Raw genomic sequence first — 20,697 nt, 5'->3', positions numbered from 1 at the left:
ATCTTTGGTTCTTCTAAACCAGTCAGTGTCCCACCAGTCTTTCCATGGAAGGTCGCAGGCATGTTTCCAATCCCACTCAGAACCTTACTGCTTGCCACGGGTGCAGAGCACATTGTTTGCAACACAATCAGGATCTGAGATTTATCTCCTGCCTCCCTGCACCCTTTTTACCTATTGACTCAGTCATACTTGTCTGAAGAAACATCCTCAGATGCTAACATGAGATTTTGAAAGCAGAAGACGATTATTTTGGAAAATCCAGACAGGACAGGTGTGAAGGTATAATCAGTGCCCTTGTGTATGGACATTCTCTTAGGCTTTGACACAAAGAACTTTATGTGGACTTTGGTGTAAGCTCTGGGTTTTGAGGCCAGCCAAGTGCTGTGGCTGTCACTGGTTTGTCAGTGATATGACACTAAAAAATAAGAGTGTACATCTTTCCAAGATAACTCCAAGTTCAGGTTCTACAACATCATTTGGCTTATTTAAAAAGTTGTAGAATGCTGTGTTTACTTCTACACGAGACACCTTCCAAATTGACTTCCTTTTAGTGTGATGCCAACCATCTATGAATTCTCTCTGTCATACCACAGAAATTGCCATAACCACAATATCATTTGTCTCCCAGAAGCCGGAAAGTCACTTTGAAGACCTGTCGTGCGCTTTCCTACTAAAAAGTGATGTTTAAATGGTAGCTAGGCTCCTCTTTAATGGATGGTGTAGCAAGGTCATCTGCATGTTCCATGTGCAACAGTAAAAAAGGAAGGGAAAAAAAACCCAAACATGACAGCAATCCAGTAGTTAAAATTAAAGCAATTATATTTAACACATTTAGAATGAGTTTTAAATTTTTTATCTGATGGAGGCACTTAAGAAAAAGGAAAGGATGAAAAAATAGTTGGAGATGTGTAGGGTGATTCTGAGAGAGACATCAGAATTCTGCGGGGGCTTATGTACTCCTGTCATCATACTCCTATCATTGGGACCTCGTGTCACTGGCCTTACTCTGAGACTTCTGAGCCACTGCATAGCTTTATGGAACATTTTGGAAGAGAACAAGGAGGACAGATAACAAAGTACAGAGAATGTGCCTTTAGTATATTCATTCATTTATCCACCACTAGAGCAGCAATTCTCAAACATTTTAGTCTCAAGATCCCCTTTACACTCCTAAAAAAATATTGAGGACTCAGAGAGCTTTTGTTTATGTGGGTGTTATACCTCTTGATGTTGACCATATTGAAATTTTTAAATGTGATATTTAAAAATACTTTATTAGTTCATATAGAGATAATGAAGCCATCGCATGTTAACATAAATAACATATTTTTAGGAGGAAAAAACTAAATCATAATGAAAAGAGTGGCATTGATTTACATGTTTTCAAATCCCTTTAATGTCCAGCTTGATAGAAAACAAGTGGCTTCATACATCTGCTTCTCCTTTCAATCTGGTGTTCCAAGTTGTTTTGGTTGAAGCACATGAAGAACATCCAACCTTGCCATGTGTTGCTGAAAAAGAGAGAGTATCTTAATAGCTTTTTAAGAAAATTGTGGATATTCTTTTTTGATATTACACCAAAGCTCAGCAAGTAGCAGTTTCTTAAAAGTTAGTTGTGCTGAGAATTCCGAAACAATATCAATGAACTTTTTATTATTTACACTAAAATCTGTCTTGCCGTTTGAATGGATCTTTTACAAATGCATGATTTGGGGACATCTAGCATTAGTCAAATGAAAAATATATGTTGACTAAGCCATGCAGCTCTTTAAAATGTTGATACATCTCATTATCCAAGATTTTAAAAATCACATTTATTAATAACACCACCATTCTTATCTGAAATGTCTTAAATATTGGGAAGTGTCAGCAGATATAAGTTGTCCAAAATTCAGATTTCCACTTGAAAGCTTGATTTTTTTTTTTTTAAATCCTTGGCAAAATTGCTATCAGTTGTGACAGGCTCACTTGGTTCATTTCTGAGAAAATCTCTGCATCATCTGTCAGTAGTTCATGATGTTTCATGAAGGAAGTTGCTAGTTCATCTCATAATTCAAATGATCACAGAAGTGCTTTTCAAGCCTATATTTCAGTGTGTAGCAGATAGGCATCTCATTTAGTCACACAGAATATCAAAAAGTCACGTACACAAGGGCTAAGATATAATAAAGGCAATCATTTTTACTGCCTTTTCAAGGACATTCTTAAGTGAAACCAGATTGTTGTTTTTCCCTGCAAGTGTGAGATGGTAAGACATTTCAGCGGCCACCAGTAACAACAGATTGGCACTAACTACCATGACTTGTGTCGAGGTATCATGCGTTTTATCCACCTTTGCTTTTTTGCCAACATTACAAATGTCAACACAGTGAAAAGTACAAATAAAGTGTTATTCTTATGATACTGTTTTGACCTCACGAATCCCTGAAAGGGCCTTGGGGGCCCCCAGAGGTCTATATGAGATACTCAGCTTGACCTGTACAAGACTTTCTTCTTGTAGAGGAGCAAGAGAGAGAATTTAAAAAAAAAAAAAAAAATGCGTAAGATGCTATAACCAAAATAAAGCAAGGCTGTGTGTCAGCGGGCTGTTTGAGGTTGAGTGGTCATTCAAGCCTCCTCAGAGAAGGTGACATTTAAGAGAAAACTTCAGAGCAGTAACAACAGGACCGCTATTTCAGGCTCTGAAGCAAGAATGGCCCAGGAACAAAAAGAGAACCATGTTGCTAAGCGTAGTAAGTGAGGGGACATGGTATGAGGGAAGGTCAGCGAGATAGGCAAAGCCCACACTGGACTGGACCTTAGAAACCGAGGTGAGGGGCCAGCTTTTATGCTAAATTTGAGGAAGACATGGAGGGGATTGAGCCAAGCGATAGGTGACAGCCACCTTGTACTGCCCCCAGGAGGTGTCTTTGCCTCTTTGACCTCCTTTCTTCTGCAGATAACTTTATCCGGCTTTAAGATTCTAACTGCTGGTTGTAAAGTTGTGGATATAAGTGGAAAAATCCCCAAAGATGACGTAGAACATGACACTCTCCTTATACAATAAAAGTAACTTCCAAAAATATTATTATAGTCATGATATGGCTATGTAAAAAAGAAACCAAGGAGACAATAAACAGAAATTCGGAATAGTGATGACCTCAGATAAAGGAGTCAGGAGGACCAGTTCAGGGAAGACCACACGAAGAGATGGAGGTCCTCGTTAAAGTTCAAGTTCTAATGTTGAGTGGTGGCTTTGTGGGTGTTTATCACCTTGCCTTATTAAGAGCAGGTGACTGAGTGATAGCAGGCAGGCCACGAATGGGCCAGTCATTGGAGTCCATTGGGAGCCGCGGATAATGACTAACCCAGGCGACTGCACCAGAGTTTAATAGAAAAAGGAAGTACGAGTGGGAAAGATCCAAATCTAATACCTTTTTCACTTCTTCATAAACCAAAAGGCAACTTCCTAGGCCGTTCTAACCATAGCTGTGCAAATATCAACTATAGCATCTGGTTAAGAACTTGAGCTTCAGGGTAGAAGTGCGTGGATTCACGTCTTTGCCTTATGCCCTACCAACTGTGCAGCTGGACACACAGTACTGACCCTTCCAGCCTCTGTCTTCATCTGTAAGGTGGGATAATAGCAAACTGCCTGTCTTTGAGTTGTTGGGAAGATGTAATAAGATCACCTGTAAAGTGCTTATTACAAAATTTCTGTTAGTTTGGGGGGGAGGTTTGTCGGGGGGGGGGTGTAAAGATTCTCAGGTGAAAATTCTCATTCCTGTAAATACTCCCTGCTTCTTTCCATTTTTTTCTTTCTTTATGTAACTGAGGGAAACCAAGAATGGAGCAGGTTTGTTTTTTGTTTTGTTTGTGAGAAAAAGCTTGTTGAATCTCCTCTTAAGAATGTTTGAATTAAATTCCCTGGCCCGGGGATGATATTTTTATCTTATATGATTGTTCTTTGAACAAGCAGTAAACACACACACACACACACACACACAAACAAACAAAATGAAACTAGAAGGCTCAATGCTTTCTTCCTGAAAAGAGGCTTCAGGGCTTTAGGCCAAAATGTGGCTTGAAGTGAATTTTAGAAGCAGCCGCAGCTGGCGGTATCAGTTGTGAGGGGCCCTGCTGGTGACAAGCACACTCCCCCAGGACAGGGGAAGCACTCAGCAGAGCACCCACTGGGCTGCCTGCTGCCCAGGGACCCAGCAGGAGGAAGGGAGTGTGCTGGATCAGAAAGGAAGAGGCCCCCCGCCCCGGGATACCCGAGGGACCAAGCCAGGCAAGTGTACATTGCAGCACCCCTTTCCCTGAAATGCATGATTTCAGTTCCATCTTATAGGGGGTCGGAATCTCCCAGACCTGACGCCCTTAAGCTGACCCTGCCCCCCACTCTCAGCCAGTGACATCCACTGATCTGTTTTCTGACCCTATGCTTTTTCCTTTGCCAGAATGTCATAGACGTGGAATCATGCGCCATGTAAGTTCTTAAATTTGGTTCTTTCATTTAGCGTGATGCCTTCGAGATACATCCACGTTGTTGTATAAGAGTACTTCTTCCCTTCTTATTGCTGAGTTGTATTCCATTGTGTGAATGAACCACAGTTTATTTCTCCATTTTCCAGGGGAGAGAGATTTAGATCACTTCCAGTTTAGGGCAAATATAAATAAAGCTGCTCTAAACATTCACGTGCATTCATTTCCCTTTGGTAAATACCCAAGGGTGGGATTTCTGGGTCACTTAACTGTATATTTAACTTTATAAGAAACAGCTCTGCTGTTTTCCAAAGTGACCATACCATTTTACAGTCTTACCAGCAACATATATATATATGATGGTTCCAGTTGCTTAGCATCCTCATCAGCACTTGGTACTGTCAGATCTATTGTTTATTCATTTGGTTAGCTTTTAATCTAATAGGTGGGTGATAAATTATTATGTTTTTAATTTGCATTTTGCTAATATGAAATGATGTTGAGTACCTTTCATGTGCATATTTGCCATTTGTATATCTTTGCTGAATTGTCTCTTTGTATCTTTTATTTATATTTTTTTTTTAGTTGGCTCCATGCCTAGTAAGGAGCCCAGTGCTAGACTTGAACTCACAACCCTGAAATCAAGGCCTGAGCTGAGATTAAAAGTCAGATGCTTAACTGACTGAGCCACCCAGGCACTCCTCTTTCATTCACTGTTTTAATTGAGTTGGGTTTTTTCTTTTTATTAAGGTTCATTTTTTCAATATTTTCTTTTATAGATCACATGTTTGGCATTGTATGTAAGAAATTTTCACCTAATCCAGGATCACAAAAATTTTCTTCTAGGTGCTTTGTAGTTTTAGGTTTACACTTAAGTTAATTTGAGTTAATTTTTGCAGAATGTACAAGATGTGAATTGAGGTTCCTTTTTTACTTTTTTTGCTTATGGACATCCAGTAGTTTCAGCACCATGTTCAGCACCATGACTCTCTTTTCTCCATTGAATTGCATTTACCCCTGTTTGAGAAATCAGTTGACCATGTGTGTATAGATCTATTTTGGGTTTTCTGTTCTATTTTGTTTATCCTTTCTTTAATACTACAATGGCTAGATTACTATTGCTTTTATAGGAAATCTTGAAGTCAAGTGCAAGTCCTCCAGTTTTGTTTTTTTACAAAATTGTTTAAGGTATTCCTTTGCTTTTTTTATAAAATTTAAAATCAACTTGCTCATTTCTACAAAAACTCCTCCTCAGAATTTGGTTGGAATTGGGATGCCTGGGTGGCTCAGCGGTTGAGTGTCTGCCTTTGGCCCAGGGCATAATCCTGGAGTCCCAGGATCAAGTCCCACATCAGGCTCCCTGCATGAAGCCTGCTTTTCTCTCTGCCTATATCTCTGCCTCTCTCTCTCTCTGTGTGTCTCTCATGAATAAATAAATAAAATCTAAAAAAAGAAGAAAAAAGAATTTGGTTGGAATTGTATTGAATCTATAGAGTAGTCTGGGAAGAACTGACATCAAAATATTCTCTTTCAATCCATGATCATGGTATATCTCATCATTTTAAATCTCCATGTGTTTGTATTTTTCATCACACATATCTGGCACTTATTTTTAAAAATTTATTCTTACATGTCTTTTCATGCTAATGCAAATGGCGCTGTTTTTATTATATTTTGGTTTTCAGTTCATTGGTAGTTTATAGAAAAATGGATTTTTTAAATGCTGATTTTGTGTTTTGTGACCTTACTAAATTCTAGTAGTTTTGTTTTTTTTAAATAGATTCTTTTGGGTTATCTATGTGGCCAAATCATGACATCTGTGAATAAGAGGATTTTATTTTTTTCTGTCCAACTCATTCCTTTATTTGTTTTTCTTACCTTCTTTCACTGGCTAGGATCTCTAATATGATGCTTATTATTGTTTATTATTAATTTATTCTTCATGAGTTTATCATATTGGTCCTCTTGGAAGACGTTATTCATTCATTCCTTCATTCATTCACCAGACATGTCTTGAATATCAAGTGACAGGTTTTCTACTTGGCACTATATGGATTATAAGAAAAATAGCTTACCTAAGTTTTTTAGAATTTAGGCTTATGTAGGAAATGTAAGATATTTACCCAAATGAGAATAACATTAGGTTAAAAAAGTATGGGTCATGAGATGCCTGGATGGCTCAGTGGTTGAATGTCTGCCTTCAGCTCAGGGAGTGATTCCTGGGTCCTGGGATTGAGTCCTGCATGGGGCTCCCTGCGGGGAGCCTGCCTCTCCTTCTGCCTGTCTCTGCCTCTCTCTGTCTCTCATGAATAAATAAATAAAATCTTTAAAATAAATAAAAACTCAGAAACCCTAGAAGGAAGGTGAAGCAGGAAGAATGCCCTCCAAACACCACTCCTTCCAAACTTTGAAGGTCAGCCAGAAATATGGGATGGGCTACAACTCAAAGGGAGGGGAAAATGTGAGGTATGAGGGGCAGTGGGATGAGCGCAGGGACTAATGAGAAGAGAGGCCAATGAGAAGAGGAGTTATGTGCAGCTGTGTACTCTTAGCCCTCTCCTTCCCTGTGTGAATCTCAGTGTCAAGGCTGGGAGGAGATATCACAGTACCTGGTTTCTGGAACTCAGAGGAAATGGAGAGCTGAGTGGTATGGGAAGAGGAAGCTCCTTGACCAGAAAGATGGGTAATATGTGCATATTCAGAAATAGAGGAGAACCTTCTAGGCCGAGGACAGGAAAGATAGACTAAGGATTACTAGCCCAGAGCAGTGATACTGGACCCCCTGCTCATGCTTTTGTACCTCATGCATGGAACAGAGCAGCATGCAATGGGCTTATAGGAAGAAAGCTAGAACAGGACTCTGGAAGCAGGTTGTATGGGGCCTGAGTGCCGCCTAATGGGTTGGAACCGAACCTGATAATCAGTGGGAGAGGAGAAAAGAATTTTGAGCAGGGAAGAAAATGAAATCGGAGTTTTGAGGTAGTGATTATAAAATGGTTCCAAGTGTGGCCTCTCCAGCTGGGCTGCCTGGGTTCAAATCCTCGCCACTAGCTGTGGAAAGAGCCTGTCCCTCTGGTTGCCTCAGTTTCCACACCTGTGAAACAGGAATAATAGGTACTTGTAACGATCAGATGAGTGGATACATGTGAAACTCTTGGAATAGCGCAGGGCATGTGAAGAAGTGCTGTACAAGTGTTACCTTGCATTATGCTTATCAGCATTGTCATCGTTGTTATTTTAGGAAGCTTAATTGGAAGGAAGTGGGTGAATTTAAGCGGTTACGTGACTGCACAGTGAAGCACACCAGCCTTGTGAGGCCTGACTTTAAAAGTCTGGATGTGCTACCCACCCCTACCATGGCACTTGGCTGCGGGTTCTTCCCTCTTCTTCCACCCCGGCAGTTGCAACGCAAATAGAAACTTTGCTCTTTTTTTTTTTTTTTTCCTCTTTAAAATGTTTGTCTTTCTGATCCTCGCTTGGGTTAATCACGCTCTGGAACCCCTTCACCAGAGTGTGTAACAGATGTGTGCACGTTTAGGGCTATGTAGATTTGGGGAGTGAATTTTCAAGCGCCTCATTCCCGAGCCAGCAGGCCCCTGTGCGGGGGATGCAAATTTGATGTCTGGAGCCCACCATCAAGATGATAACTATGAAGACTGCAGCAAATAGGAAAATATTTAGACAATAATGTTAAATGAAACAAAACCTAAAATTGTGCATACATCACATAACTATGTGGAAATATGGGTACATATTGGCAAGGACTGCAAAGAAATGCAGACACATGACGACATCTGTGTTAAGATGCGAAGAACATGAGCACATTAATTGCTTTTCCTTTAGTGTTTCTCTGATTGTCTTAATAATATGTGAAAAATAGAGAAAAGAGAGGAGGAGGCACGAGCCTCCATCCCCCCCTTCCTGACCTAAGAGACCCTTGCTACCGAATAGCCATTGCTTGAGCAGAGAATGGAAGCTATGGAAGGGTAGAGAGCATCAGTAGTTAGCGAGGCCATGGTCCCCAGAGCCGAGGTCTGTTCTGCACCCTCTAGCCCCCAGAATTCACCCATCTGGCTCCCACCAGTGGCTCCCACACTCGCTCCCAGCAGCAGAGGGCCCTCCCTTCTGTGCAGACAACACTCCCCAGTGACATGGGATGCACATGTCTCGTCCTTAGGCCATCACAGTGATGGTCTCAATTAAACAAACATGATTCAGATTCCAGCTTTGTCACTGTCTTGTGCAAATGGTGGGACCTTAGCCTCCTTGAGCCTCACTTTTCCCATCTGTAAAATGGAATTAACAACATGTTTTTGCAATGGGCTAGTAGGAATAGCATAAATACAGTGCTTGGCACCCAGGAAATTGCTTAGTAAATAGTTGTGGTTCCTGTATGTGGCGGGGGGGTGGGGGTGGGGACGAGGTGCAGGGGTGGGGGGGGGTTACAGGTTGTTAAGAATCGTTATTAGTTTATTGGAGAGAACTATCATTCAACGGCTAGCTCACACGCTGCCGCCTTCATGAGGTCAGATCCCATTCTTCTGCCTGGAGCTGCTTCTCTCTCCACTGGTCTCCTGGAACATTTTGTTTCTACCTATTTCACAGCATCTGCTACTTGCTCTGTGGCAACAGTGTCCTTTGAATGCCTTATCACTTTTCAGAGGTAGCAGCACAATGCTGAGTGGCCAGAACAAAGGAGAGAAACGAAGATCAGAAATGCTACCCTGGTGGGGTTCGGGTAATTTTGAAGGAAGTGCATTCAGGGCACCTTCTGGTGTCAGCCCTGTGACCCAGGATGTATTTGAGTCTAGAACAGGCAGTGAAAGGGAGTCATCTGAAACGAGGAGGGCCTTTCCACATCCCTCAAGTCATCCTTCCAACGTGGTCCCCAACTCTGCGGATGTGAAGGGGGCCTCCTCCATATCTGTGTGGTCAGAACCTGACCCTGTGAACCCACGACACTGCTCAGCCCTGCACAGCAGCTGTGACATTGCCATGTTGCTCTTACCTGTTCTCATCTTCTGTATCTGCCACCCTCTGAGGCAGTGCTTGGAACATTGTCAGCACGCGGTACATATTTCTTAACGGCTGCATTAATCAATTCAGTCAGACAAAGTGGGTCTGAAGAATTCACAGACTGAGGTCCCACAAGGATCTCATTTGCAGGTACGTTTCCCTCCAATGCACTGGGACCACCTGGAAAAGTTCCTCGAGCTCCTGTTACATCTGCGCATTGCCCTGTGTCCTTGGTGCTTAGAAATGCAATGCAAGGGATGCCCAGAGAGAATGAATTCTAATTGAGCTTCCTGCCTCAAGGCCAAGGTCGATCCGCCTGTGCAGTTAGAGGGGCCACCAGGTGAATGAAGCTGTTAGTGGGGAGGTAATGTGGATGAAAGGTCATGGGAGCCTGGCCTACTGTGGGCGCTTAATGGTACTGAATAATTGAAAGAATAAAGTGAGAGATGGGTGAATGTTGCATTGACGAACCCGCGATGATCTAAGGGGGTCCTAGAACATTTGCAAATTGGTCATTAATGTTTCATCCTTTGTTCATCTCCAGTGGTAGCAGGAGTTTGCAGCCACAGGGATGCGGCTCCGTGAGAGACTGCGCTAGAGGAGGCACGGCTGGCCTGCAAGGCTGCCCGTCATTTGGGTTTATTTCATAGTGGTCTAATGGCTGGCAGTGGCCTGCTGTGCCTTACTTGTGCTCAGAAGGGACTCGGCTGCTTTCACATTGTGACATTTGGAGGGGAGTCATGGATTCTAGAGCATTCCATCTTTATCGGGGTTTTGCTGTTGTTGTTTTGCTTTGCCTGGTTTTGAAGCAAGATTTGCTAAAGCTGAAATGACTGTTTATTCATGACGGGGAGGGGACAAGGAGGGATGGGGAATAATAATTCTCTTCATCTAGAAAGAACGCCTTCTCCAAAATGATTTTTGCTGTTGGCAAAACTGAGAACATACTCACATGATTCTCTCCGTGCAGTAAGTGACAGGGAAAACACGTCGTGCGCTGTGGAGAGCTATAACTGGCGGCGGTTGGCTTAAATCAGGAGAGCCTCCGTTTGCACAGCTCACTCCACTTAGGAGAACCTGGCTACAGGAACGAAACGGAGGCTCGTTGTAGAACATTAGAGACATCAGGTCCAGTCGTGAGCCTCCTGTGGTTGGGCTTTTTCAAGAAATAACCAGGTACTTGCCCACCGTGAGCTGCACTTTTAGGTAAAATTTTTGACTCTGCCGCCGCCCTGCCCTCCATCTGGGGGACCTGCCAGTTGAAGCTGTCCACCCCAAAGCCACCCGACACCCTGCCTGAGCTCACCAGTTCTTCTGCTGACCTTGGAAGGGGGCCCCCTTGTCTCCAGCACTGGGCAGCGTGCTTTGCAGTGGCCGGCCCTGCAGCCTGTACCCAGGAAGCTGGTGGTAGGTTCCAGTGGCTCTCGGCATCTGCAGAGCTCACTCGTCCCACAGATGGCTGTTATTTCCATGTCTCACAATTAGCTGGAAAGGGCACTTAAGTGAAGCAGGCATTTAGTCCGTCCCCAGCAGAATCCATCCTCCTGCTGCAGGAGGGAGCCAGGCCCCATGCAGCTGGTGCTTGGAGTTGGTTTTAAGCGCATGTTGACTCGACATCCTCTCAAGGGAACTGAACAAATGGCTTGTGCTAATGAGTGAGGAGGACCAGAGCCCCGTCAACCCCCCGGCAGAGCCAACTGGGGCCTGTCGAGTGTCCTGAGTCATCATCCCCAGGGCAGAGCAGAGGGCCGACCACCCTGAGCTTCACCTTGAGCTGAAGCTCCAGCCTAGCCACCCCAGTCTCGGAGCCGGCCCCCCGGGGGTGGGCGCAGAGGAGACCGAGGCAGGAATATCCAAGAGATGGAGCAAGGAAGCAGGGCTAGGCACACCGCCTTAGAATGGGGGGGTTGTTCAGAAAAGGCAACATGCATCCACCTGTATGTGTATTTTACTTTTCTCTTGCAGATGTTTGGGATGTGGCCAAGGCTCTGTATTCCACGCTCTGTCTCCTCTCTTCTCTCTGTCTTTCCCCTCCAGGGATGGGCATGTCAGCCATTCACAGGTGCCCATGCCCTCGTTCTTCTAAGCACGAGCTGTCCTCGCCTTGTTTTTGTTTTCTATTTGCTTGTTTTTGAAGCACAGAGTTGTCAAGTATAAATTTACTCATCATATTCCTCCACTTAGCCTCAGAAAACTTGCTTGTTTCCCAAGGGACTGACCTGAATCACTCTCCAGCAGGGTCTGTCGACGTTGGCGCTGTTGACATTCTAGAGCGGGATAATGCTTTGCTGGGGGTGCTGTCCTGTGCTTGGTAGGATGTTGACAGCATCTCTGGCCTCTGTCCCCCATATGGCACGAGCACCACGCCCCACACACACACCAGTTGTGACAACCAAAAATGTCTCCAGACGTTGCCAGATTTCCCCTGGTTAAGAACCACTGCTCTACAGAAATTCTGCCAAGAAAAGCCTCCCATTTTAAACATATGCCAGTCCACATGGTGGCATGGGTTGCTCTTAGTTATTAAACCCTGTGTATTATTTCTTCATTTATTCACCTATTTACCCATTGAACCATCCATCTGCTCATCCAGCTAAGTAGCCAACAATCGACCCACAGAATAATAGTGCCTTTGGAGCTAAACATTCTGGAATTTAAATTTTGACTTTACTGCTTACCGACTGTATGACCTTAGATTTAACTTCCCTATGCCTCACTCTCTTCATCTGTAGGAGAGGAGAAAACAGTGCCCAGTTCATGAGATACACAGCAGGACCGGGATTAGATGGGGCTTCGTGGAGATGATGATGTTTTGGAGTCGGGTAAAGACCGGTGGCAGAGATTTTGAGTGGAAGGCAAAGGCCGAAAGCTAGTGAGGAGAGACTGAATTGGGCCATGTTTAATGAGCACTGAGAGGAGGAGGTATTTTTCTGAGATTGCAGAATTGAAAAGATCTAGAAGTAGAGGCCAGAGAAAGTGAAGAATCTAAGATGATCTCAAGACTTTGAGTATCCAGGTGCCTTGGAGAATGATGGACTGTGATCAGAGTGATGGCACCCAGTGAAAAGAGCAGACATGGGAGGGGAGAGGGACTTAGTTTGGGCTAGGTTGGGTCTGAGTCCTGTGGACATGAAGTTAGCTAGAGGTGCTGAGCGGGTGTTGGGATGTGTGGGCTTGCAGGAGAAGTCAGCACCCAGGTTCTCTAGATAAAGGTGGCAACTTGAACCATGTGCTTGGAGAACGCAAAGAGCATAACCGGGGAAGAGAAAAGGGTCAAGTTTAGGTCCTTTGGGAGCACCCAGCCATACATGGGAGCAGATGAGTTGTAAGACCGCAAATGTAGAGCCCAGGAAGCAGCAGTCAGAAGTTAACTAAGATTTCCAGGAGCACAAGGTCATGGAGGCTAATAGAAGTTTCAGAGAGGAATATGGGATTGGCTGAGACATGCTCACGAAGGTCCAGATGAGTGAAGATGGAGTAATAGAGCTCGGGTGGGCACTGAAGGTTACCAGAGACATTCAAATACGTAGTTACAGGACAATGGTGTTAATGGAGCCCCCATACTTCAGGATGAAGTGTAGAGGCAAGAAGTATAATATTCCATTTCGAGAAATTGTTCAACAAAGATGAGCACCACAGGAGAGTTTCCTTTCAAAAACTTTATGAGGGAAATATGAGCCTTTTTCAGGGAGAAAGAACGATTGAAGACAGACAAGATGATTAATGCGGAAACAGCATGAGTTCGAAGGCACTGAATGTTTGGAAAGAGGATATAGATGCTTCTGTTTTTGAGACCATGGGGGAGACTGGAAAAGAGAGTATGTATCAGCTGGTCTTGAGGAAGAAGATGATTTCAGCTGACCTCAGGCCTAGATCGCCCTGTAAAGAAGGAATTTTTACAAGGTCAAAAGGATCTTTGTCCAATTCGAACTGTTCTCCTTGGCTTTATTTTCCCTAGATATGTCATAGGGCAGTAATTCATTATCATTAGTTAATATGTCTGAGCCCAAGAACAGGAGAGAGAAATGAAGATTCCTTCTAAGAGCTTGTATACAATCGACAAAAATATCCTTCACAAAGGACAGATTACACAAAGAGTTGCCAGTCTTGCAGAGGTCATGAGCTAAGTCTTCACTTAATCACTCCTATTAAATGGTCCTCTTGTTAGCAGTAATTTTACTTCCCCAAATCATTGTGATTAGTAACTTTATCATGTGCTTGTTATGTTCTAAGAGCTTCACATGAATTAATTCAGTGAGTCACTCAGCCCTATAAGGTACTTTAAAGGTGAGACAACCAAAGCACAGCAAGGCGAAGTAACTTGCCCCACGTCACACAGCGGCTAAGGGGCAGGGCTGGAATACAGACCCACGCAGCCTGGCTCTACACGCACTGGCTCTAAGACCACATGCTCATCGTCTAGAGGCAACACTGAGACCTGGATGTGGGTGTGACCACCATACCATCCAGGAGAACCCATGATCCAGGGAAGGTCAGCTGATCTGAAAAGATGACAGACCCTAAACACTTAAGAGAATTGGAGTAGTGGGAGTTTTTAAAAGGCATGTAGAAAAAAAAAAAAGCCATGAAGCGGCCAGGAAATGCAACAGACCCCAGGGACCCCCACCCCACCATGCAGAGGAAGATACCTCTCTTCCCATTTGCCTTTCCTCTTCTCCTTCCCCTTCCTCCTTTCCCTCCCTCTTCTTCTCTGTGGGTACCCCTCTCTCCATACAGCCCACGAACCTCTCCTCTTTCTCTCTGGGAGTAAGGAGATCCTCAGTCCCCTGCCCCCCAAGTCCTCCCAGGTGCTCCCCACTTGTGGGCTCACGCCATGGGCTCCTGCCCCGTGTGGATTAGGAGCCACGGGTTGGGCATTTTCCATGGGCAGGAGCATGGTTTCTAATGAGCAGCTTCACTCTGTCCTACCCTCTGATATCCTGTACATTCCGCTGTGGGTAGTGTCCTGTCCTGTCCTGTCCTGGGGGCAGAAGCTGGGCCGTATTGTTTGTCTCCTGGAGCTCAGGAGTCCCTTTGCAGTGCAATTGCATCCCAAGCCTATGGAGCAGTCACTCTGGGGCACATTGTCTGACCTCCATCTTCTCAGACATCCTTTCCCATTAAAAATTGAAGATGATAACAGCAGGGCCCCTTGGTCCCTCTCAGTTCCTCAGTATTTGCTAGCCACAGCTGGGCACCTTTTGCTTCTCAGTGGCCTGAAGTGATTTGTCACGTCACGTGTCATCTGGGCCGCACCGTGGCCCTGCCACGTCAGACCCTCTTGTAGCCCATGCGAGTGGAAGCTGTTTTCCCGCATTCTCTGCCCCCTCTTCTGCTGTCCTCCCCTGGGGTCCTGCTGACCCCATTGCTGTGACAGACTTGCACAGCGGTCCCTCTGGGACTGTGCATACAGTTTTGCATTGCTTCCTAATATGCATCCTTCCTCGTTGATCAGAAGCCACTGAAATAATACAGCAAATATTGCTCATCACCAGTCATTGTATCAGCCACTGAGCTAGGTGTTAGGGACGCAGAAGTGAATGAGCTGTCCTTAGAAGTGACGGACGTGTCAACAAATGGCTCTAGTGACACAAAACACGACTATAATGAGAGGTACATATGGGGTGCTATTGTGATAAAGCATGTGAACCTCTCTTGGAGGGCTGCAGTGAGGCTTTGAGAGGTTAATGCCTGGAACTGCAGGCAGGTGTGTCTGGCACATAGCGGGTACTCCGCACATGTTAGCTGTCATTGTTCTTATCCATTCCCTTCCAGCCTACTTCCCCAAGTTCCAATATCAAGCCACAGATCGGGTATTCAGAAATGATTCTTAATTACAGTGAGTCAAATGAGGAAATGAGTGTTGGGCCCATCAGGAGAGAATTAGAGACGTCAGAGAGAAGATGGATGTTATGGGTGGTGCAGTTGGGAGGGGAGAGTCTGGGAAGAAGAGACTGGATCCTGTGGGCACAAGAGACTTTCCTCCCAGATCAGCCTCCCTCCTCAGTCCTAGTCACTGGTCACCGGAGGGCCCCTGGTGTCTCCTCACAGCTTCTCCCCAGAGATAGGACCTTTTCATACACATAACTTTCAAAAAAAATCCAAAAGTCAGGAACACTTGAGAGCCTATTCCTCTATTCACTCTTCTTTCGATTTGGATCACTTTTCCAATCATTTATCGACTCCTTTCTGTGATCCAGATACCATGTGAGACCCTAAAACACCCCCGTGGACAAGACAATCCTGTCACAGAGCTGAATCCAGCAGGACAGACCACACAGGCCACAGGGTCCGAGCTGCCTTGCCCTGCCCCCCAAATTCCCTACCACCTCTAACAATAAGGTAAAGGGAAGGGTCACGCTTGCATTCCCTTTTCCCAGGATGAGGTTTTGTGTGATTTAAACTTATTTGCAGACAATTAACCCTAAGGTCAAAAAAGCACACCCTTCTGCCTCTGCAGAGAGTGAAAGCAGATTTTTGAAGAGAAGCAATCGCTGTATAGAATTAAAAGCTTCTTGATGAATAATGCTGTCGTTACGCAGGGAGGAAATTACAGTAGCACTTTCTGCGATGTAATTAAAAAACCAAAAAAGCAAAGATGAATGAAATACCCACAAGTGAAAATGGGATTTGGTTTTCAACAGAGGAAATTGAAGCTGTGTCAGTCACATGGTTTTCATTTCCCAGTCTAAGTGAAGTGTGTCCTGAATCATTTCAAATTGTAGAAGGGAATCTCATGGCACATTTCCTTTAACCTTTATAATACCGTCTAAAAAAGGAGATTTTTACTCTAAAAAGATGGGATGTTTTTGTTTTGTTTTGTTTTGTTTTTTTTCCCCATCCTAACCACAGACTCTCTAAAATACCAAAAGCATTTCATAGACCCAGCTGAGGCCATAATCCATTTTTTTTTTCTCCTTCTCACCACTGCCACACCCTGATTCCCCTGGTCACATTGGTTCTCCCATTTTCAATCTAACCACCTTTGCTTGAGAACATATAAGATTAGCAGTCCAGAGCTGGGCTTGTCAAAACCACGGAGTCTACCCTGTACTCTTCCGATGTGATCTCTTTTCTCAGTGTGGTGTGATCAAGCCTGCTGCACATGGCAGCGGGAACCACTGGTTCGGAAGTCAGACCCAGGTTCTTCTCCTCCCAGCCTAGTTACTTGTCATGTAACCTGTGAACTCCGAAACCCTTCTGAACTTCATTTCCTTGATGTATAGAATAGAGGCTGTAACAGCCTCTTCCTTAGAGTTGCAAGAATTTAATCAATTGATAGATATTTGAATGTCTAATACATAGTAAGTACCCAAGAAATCCCAGCTATTCTCATCCCGTCGTCGGTATTGTTGGAAATAACCATGGGATTCAAGAGTGCAAAATTGGTGTTATAGCTAAGGGATTTGGGATTACCAGCACCGGTTGTGGACAGTCGCAATTTTAAACATTGTGGGCAATGGAGTATATAGTCTGACAAATTCTTGGAATTCTGGAAAGCGGGGCTGGAGCTGGAGGCCTATCTAGAGGCCTTTAGAGACCTCTTTCACTGCCCCACACTCCAGATCTCAGAGTTGTACCACTGGAGGACAAGGAAGTAAGGTCCTGAATCTATGTTTTCCTGAGAAAAGAAGATATGGCTAGCTCTCCTCCCAGGCAGGGCAAAAGAGCTGATCTTCTTTAAGACTCTAAGTACATGGAATTAGGGAATAGGTCTTGGGCCTCTGATCTTTCCACTGTGAGGAAAAGCAAGAAGGACACTGGGGAGAACCATGCCTCTGTGGGCGCCATTCTCACTCTGCAGTCTCACACTCAGGCTGGGTGCTGGAATTTGACCCATCAGATTGGGGTCCCTCTCCTTAGAGGGAGAACAAGGAGGTAACAGTGATGACGATGACAACAGTGAGCCCTTGCACGGCACTTCATATGGCCAGGTGATACTTTAAATGCTTTATATAAATTATCTTATTTAATCCTCATAGTACTCCTTTGTTATACATATTGATGTTATGCTCACCTTCTACAAAGGGAGATTGCAGAAAAAAGGAGGATAAGTTATTAGAGCCTAGAGAATTCCTCTATAAATAAAGAGGATGGACGGATGGACAGATGGATGGACAGATGGCTAGGATAGTGTACCTTTCTATAGATAGATAATTCTTCTCTTCCTCTTCTTCACAACCGTTGGCCTCCAAAACGACCATCCCGGTAAAGTAAGCAGCCTTGCAGAAGATTAAGCCCAAACATATCTTCTAGTTATTTTGCAGATTATATTAAAATGCAAAAGAAGATTATTAGTTATTAATTTTAAAACAAAAGCTAGAAACATATATTCCGTTTAGCCTCAAGGGATTTTTTTTTAATATTTGTACCCCTGGCTATTCATTATAGAATTGTTGTCTTTCCATGAAAGACTCAGAGAGGTTAAGTAACTTACTGGGGTCACTGAGCTAGTAAGTAGCAGAGCTGTAATCTGCTTCCTGGTTCTCTAATTCTGTCAGCTGCCATTTCCATGTCTTTCTCCCGTTACCCTGTGCTTTATGTGGTAGCTCACAGGTCACATCAGTGGCCTGAACCAAGGAAAATGTGGGGAGATGAGTGATTAAAGGGGTGGGTCTTTGTAGTAAGAAATTAGCTCCTGGCCCAGATTTGACTCCCTTACTTCATGCTCTCTAGCTGCTTACCCTTGCTGGGCCTCCATTCTCCTGGGGTGGTTGTGAGGATTGGATGAAATAATGATGTAAAGCATCAGTGCGTAAGTGATAATTGTGGTTATAATTAATAGTATGCCATATGCCCTTGGCTACATTCTCTTAGGAATGCTTTGCCTACTAGTAGAGCAGTGCCAAGTCTAAAAGGCCATTATAAGCCTCTGAGTATTATTCCTATTAATGATCGTCATCCGTAAAAATCACATCCTAAACCTCCAAGTTCACTTTTTGCCAAGTTGAGTCCACCCCTTGCCTGTTGAACACACCCTGCGGGACTGGCCGTGTCTCTGTGACACCATACTCTGTAGTGTGTCATGTTGACTTTTCAAAGATTGTAAGGAAGGTTGGGAGTCACAGTGGCCATTGATGTTTCCGTTTTAGGGAGCTGTTCTCAGGATGATTGCAAAGCTGATTTGAACCATTCAGAAGAGGGATGGTTAGTAGGTTAGTTATCTATCGCTATGTAATGAATTACCCCCAAAACAGCATGGCTGAACACAACAGACGTTTCGTTGTCTCACAGTTTCTGTGGCCAGGAATTAGAGAGTGAGCATGTTGACTGGATGATACTGGTACCAGGTCCGTCAGGGGATTGCAATCAGGATTGGGGGACAGGGTGGCAGGGGGCCTGTATCATGTAAAGGCCTGATTGGGGCTAGAGGCTCTCCTTCCAAGCTTACTCTCTTGGCTGTGCCAGGAGACCTCAGTTCCTCCATGGCCATTGGTCAGAAGTGTAGCTCTTCCCCCTGTGGCCTTCCCTGCAGCCAGGGTGGCAGCTGGCTCCCATGAGCAAGTGACCAAAGAGAATAAGGCAGCAGCCATGATGTGTTTCATAACACATCATCACCTCCGCCGTAGTGTGTGGCCACACAGACCACCCATGGTCCAGCTGGGAGGGAACCACACGGGGTGTGAATGTCAGGAGGTGGGGATCACTGGGGGCCCCTCAGAGACTGGCTACCACAGGTGGTACATTCACATCTCTGGACAACTGAGAGAAGCGTATGTGATCTTTACAACCATGGTCTCTAAAAAAAACCGAACCCGATGGGGTAAGCAGCCTCTTACAGGAAATCTCAATCCACATTTATTCCAAGACACGTCAGCTAATTATTTTGTGGATTATAATAAAATGCGAAAAGCCCAATGATCGTGTTAGTTTTGAAACAAGAGTGAGAAACATATTTCCAGTTTAACCTCAAGGGATTTTTTTTTAACTCTATATACTCCCGGCTATTTATTGTAGAAGTGGCCACAGAACTTTAAATATAGACCAGCATGAATTCAACTCTTACAAATTTAAAACCATCGGAAGTGCCAGAACACTTCTTTTTCAGTCCAAGAAGGAGTTCTCTAAGAGTGGTGGCTAAATGCATAGCAAACCAATTGACTGCTTCAGCATCTGTAATATAGAATAATTTGCATTCCCTCTGACTCATCTCTTTTCTGTTCCTATAATTCCTATTCGTATCTGAGGCTGGACCGTCTCTCCCTCCACCCTAAGCCAGATTATTTTGAGTTAAGACATTGATTTAAGCTTTCTCTACTTTCACTTTGTCCTGTGAACTAACATAAGGAAATGCAATCTTACAGGCCAAAGTTCATAGGCCCTGTGCATGAGCAACACAGCCAAGTTCACTAGAAGGAAGATCACACAGTTCTTAGAAAGACAAAGTTGCACAACCAACACATCACATATATACACCCAGAACCACTGACGGGGATCCTTAAAGGTGGTGGGGGGACAGAAGACCTATCAGAAGAAGATCCTATAGGAAGGCAGGCGAGCCCCTCCTCCCTCCCTGCAGTAGCGTGAGCAGCAGATGGTATCGGTTGGCTGACCCTATGTCATCCATGACTCTTATCCTGGGCCTAGAGGTGGTTGTGCAACCCAGGTCCAGCCAAAGAATAAACAGGAGTTTCTGGACGAGGTTTTCCTGAAAGGCTTTTTACCTAGGACAGTCTTCTGACTTCTTACCCTGCAAGCCTTCTCCCATCGCTCCGGCTGGGGCGGAGATGGAGCAGCCATCTTGTAACCACTAGGCAGTACACATAAGACAGCAGCCTCTGCCTAGGGATGGGGGAACAAAAAGAAGAGGCTGGATCCCTCATGCCATCACTCACAGCTGCTTTTGTCTGCACACCTCCAGGCGTGTGTTAGATGTGTTTCAGCCAGGTCAGCTTTTTTTTTGTTGTTGTTCCACGCAGCTACACTCATCAGAACTGACACACAGTGTGGCTCAGATCTCTGAAGATAGAGAATACGTTGTTCTGTTGCAGACAGTCAAAGGAAATGGGATCCTAAAGGAAACACAAATAGAGCAGGAGCCTTGAATGTACATGCCTGCAGTCTTAAAGAGAGAGGTCAACGAATGAGATATTCAGGAAGTGATCAAGGATGAATGACACAAATGGGATGCATCATCTTTACTTAGAAGTAAAATGGCAAGGTCAGCAGACTTTTTCCTGTTTACCAGATACAAAGTTATCTACATCATTATAA

At 44.4% G+C, this 20,697-nt stretch overlaps 1 protein-coding gene and 1 long non-coding RNA gene across 5 annotated transcripts in view; one reads left to right on the top strand and one right to left on the bottom strand.

Moving 5' to 3' along the window:
• The window catches only part of FARS2 (phenylalanyl-tRNA synthetase 2, mitochondrial), a 499,567-nt gene that overhangs the window by 449,544 nt on the left and 29,326 nt on the right, over window positions 1-20,697 (top strand). The window lies entirely within an intron of this gene.
• Window positions 1,256-20,550, bottom strand: LOC144306588 (uncharacterized). Its single transcript, XR_013373666.1, has 2 exons — window positions 20,173-20,550; window positions 1,256-1,511 (listed from the first exon to the last, which is right to left on the bottom strand). It is a non-coding gene; the product is annotated as an uncharacterized LOC144306588 (long non-coding RNA).

This window comes from Canis aureus, chromosome 37 (genome assembly GCF_053574225.1).
Source record: "Canis aureus isolate CA01 chromosome 37, VMU_Caureus_v.1.0, whole genome shotgun sequence".
Taxonomy (NCBI): Eukaryota; Metazoa; Chordata; class Mammalia; order Carnivora; family Canidae; genus Canis; species Canis aureus.
This window is presented reverse-complemented; position numbering and strand designations above follow the sequence as displayed.